The sequence below is a fragment of the Dermacentor andersoni genome, chromosome 3, assembly GCF_023375885.2.
Source record: "Dermacentor andersoni chromosome 3, qqDerAnde1_hic_scaffold, whole genome shotgun sequence".
NCBI lineage: Eukaryota > Metazoa > Arthropoda > Arachnida > Ixodida > Ixodidae > Dermacentor > Dermacentor andersoni.
Window position 1 is genome coordinate 58,141,777 of NC_092816.1, and position 9,559 is coordinate 58,151,335.

Sequence of the window (9,559 nt, forward strand, 5' to 3'; positions counted from 1 at the left end):
GCGAAGGAGCTCACTATACTCGGTCCGCGCAACGTTTCTAGACTTACTGGCACCGTAAGGCCACGTGGGGGGGTGGGGGGGGGGGGGTACGCATTGTGGGTTTTACGAAACGATTCGGCGCAGTGGGGCCGGAGAGGCCATTACCCCTGCTGGCTGATCGTAACAGCTCCTGCTCGGAAAACCTCGACTGGCCAGTGCTGATAACGGCTGGGCAGGAAGAGAATGGCTGGTGGCAAGGGGAATGACGTGGCTTGCAGCAACCAGCTTCGAAATGCTCACGTACACCCCAAGACATCTCACAATGAGAAGCAACAGCAAGTGGAACCCCGCAACACGGCTCTGCGCTTAGATGAAGTATCCCGGATCTCGCTTTAGACCCGCCAGGCTTCAAAGAAAGCATGAGAGCAAAAACAACAAATACTGCATTTCGCTATGCAAATTTTGAAAGAATTTCGTGCCGACTAAGTTAGCAATCGTGAATGGAGTCCTGCTAAATGAGAGGCGGTCATCCTCGCTTAAAATAACGAAAAAACAACAACAACAAAAGTTAGTCGGGATGCCTAAACGCAGAATGAGTTTCAGATCAGCCTGCTCAATTCCGCATTGCTACGCAACGTCCTCTTCTTATAACTAACGGAGAAGTTGTGCTGCTGGAGGGTGAGGCTCCATCGAAGCAAGCGGCCATTTTCTGTGACATTCCATTGAGCCATGTCAGAAGGCAGTGGTGATAAATCGAGGATGAATCTCGGTTCGTACAAGTAACACGACAGCTTGTGGACTGCCAAACTAAACAGGCACATTACTTCGCTGAAGAGCTCTATAGGCTTCCTCTCTTAGTTACTTTACGGCTGGCATAGAGAATACGATGTTTCTCATTATCATCGCCGACCTGACTTAGTACCACGCCCATTCCCCTGTCGCTTTCGTCGCACTGAACTATGAATTCCTTTGTATAGTCTGGCGCGCGAAGCCTAGGACAAGAAACTATAAAATCATTTTCAAACCTTGGAAAGTGTTCTCTTTGATATTATCCCAGTGCACTCTACTTGGTGCACCCTTTAGGAGTGCGTCCGTGAAAGGACTTGCCATTTGCGAGTAATTCGGAATGTGTACCGTTCATAGTACCCAACGAGTTCCAAAAATGAACGAATGTCTATTTTCGTGCATGGCTGTGAAAAATCTCCAATCGTACCTGTTTTCAGCTAGGCCGGCCGTCTCGTGCTCTGGCCGACAACATGGCCCGGATAAGTAACCTGCGAGCAGCCAGACAACATACATTTTTCCACTTTCATCGTTAAGCTGCTTCCCTCAACTGCGGCAATATCCGTCAACTAAGAGAAGCTAAATGACGCGTTCTTCAGCCCGAAGCTGAGAACGAGTGGGCGAAAACTGCCTGCAGGTGAGATAAATGCGGCATAGCAATTTCTGGTAGGGGAACTTGGCAGTATCCCCGCACGAGATGTAGAGCCACAATGTATTTAACTGCGCTGACTCTGATGATGATGACGTAGATGGGTCGCGCATCTGCGAATGGAGACTGCTCTTGCAAAAATTTCAGCAGTGTGGTCTACTGAGATTTCTTCCTATTATTCGCGGGGATATATTTTTTATTCTTTCAAGGCTGTTGTGATACGGGGTGCGGTTAATACGTCGTGGCGGGTTATACGCGCAAAAATACGGTAGACAAACGAATACGAATACCTGACTGAAAAGTGACATCTTGCGTCAGCTCAAGAATTGTCGCCGTCAATCGTAGAACCGATTGGCCTCTTTCTCATCAATGGGGCTGGTCCGTAGCAATATTACCGGCTGTATCATACTTAGGAAATCTAAATTTTCCTTAGGTCAAGGCAGAGCCGGGCAGCGTTTTACAATTGCTAGTAGGTACAGCGGGGCGTGGTGCTTTTCACGGCGCTGGACGTTTCTGCGCAGGCGCGAGTAAGAGCGGGTGCGAGAGAGAATATCTGGGGGCCATTGCTCCTTATGTGAGTCTGGCTAGGTACAACAGAGGAGGTTTCTTAGCGCGTGTTGTTTGCGTTTGTCCCCTAGGCATGCCGGCATTGCGGAGTGCGGTCCAATTTGTTTACGCTCCGCCGCTGGCTGCCCGCGCGGTGAGGCAGTGGCCACGGACGCTCTATTTGGTGATCGCTGTGTCTTAAGGGGCAAGGTTCTGAATGGTGTTGTATAAGTCGCGGGTCACTTCTTTCGTCGCGAGGATAGATTGAATTTTTTACGAGCGATGCTCCAGGAGGGCACATGTAACCGGCAAACGGAGGCATTGGAGAGGATATGAGGTTATATTAAAGCAGGTGGCGCAAAATCTGCAGGACACACAAGCGGTACCGGGGGGATCAAAGCTGGAAGCAGGGCTGGCCGTGTGTTGGGGCCGCGGAGGCCGAAGCGCTCAAGGGGGTGTTCGCATAAAAAATTTGCGGACAGCCGATCTTATATTCTCCTGGCACGCGCAGGCCTCTGCGAGCCCCAACCCACGGACCAGTCCGGGTTCTAGCTTTGATGTGCCCGTTGCCGCTTTGGTGTCCTGGAAGCGCCACCCATAATGCGAAATAATGACACATTGTTTAAATTAGTCAAAAACACGATTGAATAAATATAATTGCGTCGAGCCGCCAACTTGCGATGCTAAGTTCAGCACTACCGCGCCCCGCGACTTATGCCGGCACGCGTTGAGGACAAAAACATATAACATGCGCCAAGAAACTCCTCCATAGTGCCTAGGCGGAGGCGTATATTCAAGGAGCAAAAGTGCTCACATATCCTCTCTCGCACCTGCTCTTACTCGCGCATGCGCGCAAACGTCCGTCGTCTGCGCAAGTGCCACGCCCCGCTGTACCTACTAGCATTTGGAAATACGCAGCCGGGCAGTCAAGCCAAGAAGTCAGCTTCACGCGGTTACCTTGTCGGTGTGAGAGTCGATACGAGGGGCCGATTGCCCAAACGCGAGCCTCTAAGTCTAGACTTAAATCCGAATCTCGTCTTATCCTAACCTAAACTAAGACTGGACTTCCCGGCCGCAGTAGCGCGCTTGCACGAACCGACAACAATGAATTAACGTACGGCCTCATTTGAGGAAATAAACGCGCGCAAAGCCGCGCGCTTAAAAAATTCTCTAGAATAACAGCTTGGGCTTGTTAATTTTCCATCCTGCTTGACAGCGCAAAACGTAGACAGGAAACGAGAAGACGACACCACAAACGCTGCCTAAATAAGCGCGCGCTTATTTCCGCAAGTGAGGACGTACCTTTGCACTCCAGACTTAATGAAGACGGTAGGTACTTTAGTCTCACCTAACAAGTACAGTCGGCCACAATATATTGTGGGGCGCGCGAGCTTGTGGCGAAACAGCCGTCCTCCCCTTATAGCGGCGACGCAACAAGTCTTTTTTTTTTTTCTGGCCTTGTCGTTGCCAATCTTCGTTGTTGCTTTCTTCTTACGAACGGGGCCTTCTCCCGCATAAGAGCGTGGCAGAAAACGCGCTCCATACAAGGAGAGAGGCAAGACGGAAATGACCTCTCGATTTCCGTTGTATAAGCCAAGCTTTGCCCGCCGAAGCCGCCACAGCGCCAATCCCAAGAGGGGCGCCTTCCGGCTACATTCGCATATCGCCGGCGCGCAAGGAGGAAGCGCGGAAACATGCGTGCCTGCAATCTTGGAAGGACGCGCATGCGCGCAGGCGTTGATCCATCTCGACAACGGGGGTGCGCCGCTAGAAGGGGAGGAGGGCTGTTTCGTCACGAGCTCGCGCTCCCCGTAATATTTTGTGGGCGAGTGGGCATGCAATCGACAAGACCTTGAAAAGGAGGAAAATCTCTTCTTTTTCTATCATGACAAAACCTTTTCTCTGTTTTTTTCAGTACGTGCATGCCGAGTTCCTGGAATATCATTTTCGGGATGGGTAAGATATATTACAGCGAAAGCTCTACATGACTAACCTTCCGTAGTTATGCCGCGTCCGGCAACATAAATGTGGGCCGAACCTGGTGATAGTGCAGAAAGGGTCCAAGCTCAATGGTACACACCCCTGTGGGCTCGGGAACCTGTAACGCGCCCTTGAACTATTTTCTTGTCGCACGTGGGATCCAGAGAGGTCGCAGGCTGTCAGATTTTGGAGGATGATCCCACCGCTGACATACAGTTGTAGGAGTTGTCGGACGATCTCGCCGCTGCCACCAATAGTAAGGGTTGTAGGTTGTAGGGAGGAACTTCGGGGAACAGGACTAGACGAGCAGGATTTATATACAGATATTTACATTAGAACAAGAGATACATTCGACAGTTTAGCGTGATTCCCAAATGGTGCACGCAAGACGAAGCATACAGCATACGAGCACTGTTACGAATGGCCTGCCGAGATGCGGGCCCGCAAGTTTTCTCAGCCAGCTGCAGCTGCCAGCGTTGCGAGGTTTCCCGAAGAGAACCGTGGAAGCTTATCACAATTGCCGCGGTGTCTCATTTCGTAGGGGCGTCGAGGAGGTGCCACTTCAACACCCCCTCGGCGCCGTTGTGACTAAACGCGATCGGCGGACCAACTATTGTTACGGAACACGCCACCGCCAACCTGGTCTGCCGTGAGCGGGGGAGTTTTCGAGGGGAGGTAATTGGCGGAACCTCCCCATGCGCCCTTCAAGACTCGAGATAATGGAGAACCGACGGGTCGACTGCGTTGACTTTGGACGCTGCGAATCGGCGGTGAAGTGCCGTTTTTCCCTCACCTAGGGATCTAGGGAACACGGAGTGTTTATAAGCAGCTGTTTGTCGGCTGCTAGGTGTGCTCGTCAGCGTGCTCATAAGCTGTGTGCTGTATGCTCGTTTTGCGTGCGCCATTTGGGAGCCACGCAAGACTGTCGAATGTCTCTTGTTTAAAATGTAAATACTGTAAATAAACCCTGTACGCCTAGTCCTGTCCTCCCAAGTTCCTTCCTACGACCTACAACCCCTTCACCTTGTGGCAGCGGCGAGATCATCCGACGACTTCTACAGCACAAAGCTCACGAGCACGATGACGAGCACACGCTAGCAGCCGACAAACAGCTGCTTATAAACACTCCGTGCTCCCTGTAGATCTCTAGGTGAGGGAAACGTTCGACCAATCATCGTAGCCGAGCCGCCTTTGAGCGGGAGGGCTTACACACACACGTACGCACTGGTTTCACTGCCCACACGAGGTGAGACGGGCTTCGCAGAACTCGGGGCTTACGTCTTGAAAGGCGCTTGGGGAGGTGCCGCCAATTACCTTCCCTCGGGAACTCCCCCGCTCACGGCAGACGATATCGGCGGTGGCGGGTTCAGTAACAAAGCCTTTTTCGTCGAACTCCTTTCGGCTTGTCCGCGACGGAGAGTCGCTGACGCGACGTATAGTCCTCCGCAAACCGTAGACTGAGTCACGCCGTTCGGCTAGAGGATGACGGTGGCTTCCCAGAAAACGCCAACCCTGCTGCTGCAGCTGGCTGAGAAACCATACATGTTGGCACCTCGGCAGGCCATTCCTAACAGCTCCTCCATAACCCGGAAAATCTCGACTCGCCAGTGCTGACAACCGTTGGGCAGGAAGAGAATGGCTGGCGAGCAAGAAAATGGCTTCGCTCTCTGCAACACCTGCGCACTTGGAATGCCTGCAACCATCGCACAACAACCTATACAGAAGAGTCAATACCGGCAACACAATACCCCTCAGCATGCAAACGCCGGAATCAGCTGTTAACCCACCAGGCTTCCTATCAAAATTTCATCAAGCCACTCAACTGGGAACCCCGAATTTTGCCACAAAATTTCGTGCCGCCAAAGCGAGCGTTCACGTTCCCCTTGAGTTCGACCAAACGTGACCGTCGCGCTGCACAAGAGTAAAAGTTTACGCAGAACTAAACTGAAGGCTCTCAACCACCAATACCTGAACATAACTTCGCATCTAATCTCGCATCTCTGGATGCGAGATTCGAGATTCAATAAACGCATCTCTCGAAGCGGCTTCTTGTCTCAGCCTGGGCCTCAGTTGACGAGTAAGGTAAGGGATCGACGGAACAGTCGGTAGAGGAAAAGAGTTAGTGGTGACGTCTTTATATCCCATTCATATTATCACCGTGGGAGATCGGTGAGCTGGGTGAGTCGGTGGATACTGCCGCGTCTGTAGTGCGGCAAGGACGGTCACGCTCAGAAGATGTATCAGCATTCACAGGAAACATAGTGAGCAAGGCGAAATGACTAGCGCGCTGTATTAGAAACAGTCCGCCTGCCAGATTACACGTCAGCCTTTCAGGCCTAACTTGTGGCAATAGTTCTTGATTTGCGAAAATTACCCCTTCGTGTTACAAAAGTTGTGATTGTCGGAGATTCTCGTGCTGTATGCAATGTGCTTAACGCGTATTCGAATTCGATACCTTTGAACACGTTTTATTCATTACCTCCTCTTCACTTAAGTTTAGTTCGGTTAATATAGGTATCAGGCCACCTAGACTTAATGAAATTCGTTCATCGTAATGAAACAGCCGATTCTTAAGCACGAGCTTCTTGAAAAGGTCCGGCCATGTCTCTGCTGCTGGCAACTGCACATATTCCACTGCAGCCAGATATAACGCAGTTTTCTTTGACCGAACACAACAAAAGCCACTGAATAGTAAAATCTGCAAATTTTATGCATCTAAATTATTCTTGGAATCGACAATGGTGTCCTAACCGGCAATTCGAAGTATCATCCACGAGGTTGCCCGTTGCCGTATTCCACCACTTAATCTTTACTTGCACAGACGTCGACTGGCGGTATCCCCTGTATGATTTCTCTGCAATGAGCTGGAATCCATCGATCAAGTCTTATCGCGTCGGTGGTTTTCTACTCGCCGAAAACGATGCTTAGAAATTCCGCTTCTAAATGTCGTACTTTCTTTATGCAGTACTGTTAGAATACTCTCACTTAGAGCAACGCCTTTGAATACAGCCACTGGAACGTTTGCCGAGCCATTTATAATTTCCTCTGTGACACAATAAGATTGCCTTATTAATATTTCGATTTTTTTCAACATTAGTCTATTTTCACAATACACTGTAGATTTAGAAAATACGAAGTTAAAAGACAAATTCAAAGCTACAATATTAATATTATTCAAAATTTAATGTCCATTTTTACGTCTACCCTTTACTATCTACTATTGCTATTTAAGCCAGGCTGCCTACCTTAATATATATTGGTTTAATTCATTTATTATCGGTTTGGTTTTCTTGTTTGATTATTCATTTATTTTCCTTTTTATTACTTATGTATTTATTAACTATTTATTGCATTTCGCAATCATATTACCAATCGTTTCGTGGCCTATCCCCCACAGTGGGTTTGTGCCATATATATATATATATATATATAATATTTCGGGCTTCATGATGATAGCATAACGTGCCTGAAAAGATGGCAATGGTACGGTAACGGCCTGACCACGTCAGTATGACGATAATGGCGCGTCGAAGGCGTGGTATAAGCCAGATGACGCAGCTGGAATGACTACGATGACACGACCACGGCGGTAGCACCGGGGGATGGCAGTTAAGTGCAAGTAGTAAGTTCGAATGAGTTTTTATTGTTTAATACAGAAAGCCGGAAGCAAAAGACAGGGCGGGCAAATGATGACACAATGTGCAGCGCTAAAGTCCCTCCGAAATTTTTAAATGAAAGACTTACGTACAGCTTGTTTATTGATGATCAGCCTTTTTTTCATATTTTCTTTTGCATATTTTTTGTGTTATGGTATCGCCAAGTTCGTTGCCTATAGCGCCTAGTGGCTTTGGGAAATTGTTACGTAATCATCATTATCATGTTCTATCCTATATCCTCCGATTGAGTCGTGTAATATGTTTGTTCATTCTGCCTGTGTGGAGCCACCTACGCTCATGGTGACTCACCCTTGCAGTGTGAGAACGCAGTAGTGGTTAGACTAGCAATCGTTGAATCTCGGGCTGGCTGGTAAGGCACACTTAGGATTGCTAAGGCCCGTTGATAACGAGGACAACTACACGGAGGCGTGTGTGTACACTTTCCTTCCTATCTATCAATGTGGCTAAACAGCCTTAAGAATGGTTCCAGTGGTTTGTGGGCTGTGTATTCTTCGGCTATTATCGAAGCGCACTCTGGCGGATTGACGAACATGTTGGGAGGTGTGAGGGGTCACAAATATAAAGTGAATATTGAAAAATATAAATTGAAATGAAGCTCTTACTGAATATAGAAAAGAGACATTAGACAATATAAGCACGTAGTGAATAGTAATAGGTCAATATTAGAGACAAATTTTAAAGTACGCCAGTTTAGCATAAAATCCTTGTCTTCGTCAAAAATTTTTTTCCCCAAATAATCCTTTAGTTGAAAAAAGGGAAAAGTAGCTCCAAAGGAAACGACTCTCGTAAATGCCAAGTTTAAGCTAAGCTATGGAAGGGGATCCTGTAAATGTTTCCTAGAAGCTGAGAAACGAAGACGTTTTCCAAATTAGAGTTCTGGAGATTCATCCAGAAGGTATTGCTTGCATGTGCACTCGATCCTACAGCAGTGCCAAATTTGATATCAAACAGAGGAAAACAAATGAGAACGAGGAGGAAACGATTCCGCTCCATGGTTCCTGATACGAAAAGAATTCTTCCACTTAGTGGTCGTGTCGCTTTGCATGGCTGTTACAACTTTCGCAACTGCCTCTAACAGATCTTCCATTATTCTTGCGATCACGGCAATTTTAAGGCAATGGAATGCTTCGCAACACCTAAAGAGAGACATCGCTCTGCTTACCGTCAACACTGCCTTATCAGGGGCTATAATTTTCATTTATAAGATTCAAATTCCAAATTGTTAATTTCCTTTGACCTGGTTCATGACCGATTGCCCCCCTGTGGTTATGCGCCCCGTCTACTCAAGACGGCCATGTACGCCATATACGTACAAAAACTACACACTTTGTTCTGCGCGTCCGCTATTAATCCGAGACGGGAAAGCGAAACTGCATCGTCCGGCACCGTCTGACGTGACGTGCTTTAGCGACTAGGAACATCGGGCATCCACGTCGTCCCAGTCGAGGCCGCGCCTTCCTGTCGGAACTGCGCCGAGGGTAGCGGCTGGTCATACTGCCACTGGCCTTTTTACGGCGTGAGATGACACAAAGGAGTGGGACAGCTCCAGCGTGCGCCGGCGCATGAGTCGCCACCCTTTTCGAAGACGCTTCTGTGGCCACGGCCGAAACCGCGTGAAATGTCCTGAAGATTTGCAGGCTTTGTTCATGTCATGGGAGCACGACTCCGTCAGAAAGTTCGAGAAATGCTGGCGAAGGCAATAAAAGCGCCGTGCTGGAATCGGGCAGAATCGGACCGCCCTACTGTGACGCGTATAACGACCGCATGCCCAAGAAGATTCCCTGACAAGCTAGCGAACGAGTTTTTCGGGCCTCTGCATTTCCAGAAGTCCCTTCTTTGAGATGTGTCTCGAGTTACGTCGAGGACGTCTGGCTCAATACCCTCACGGGTGAATACGAGTGTACATCTGGTATCCCTATTCATTCTCTACTGCACATGTCGAACT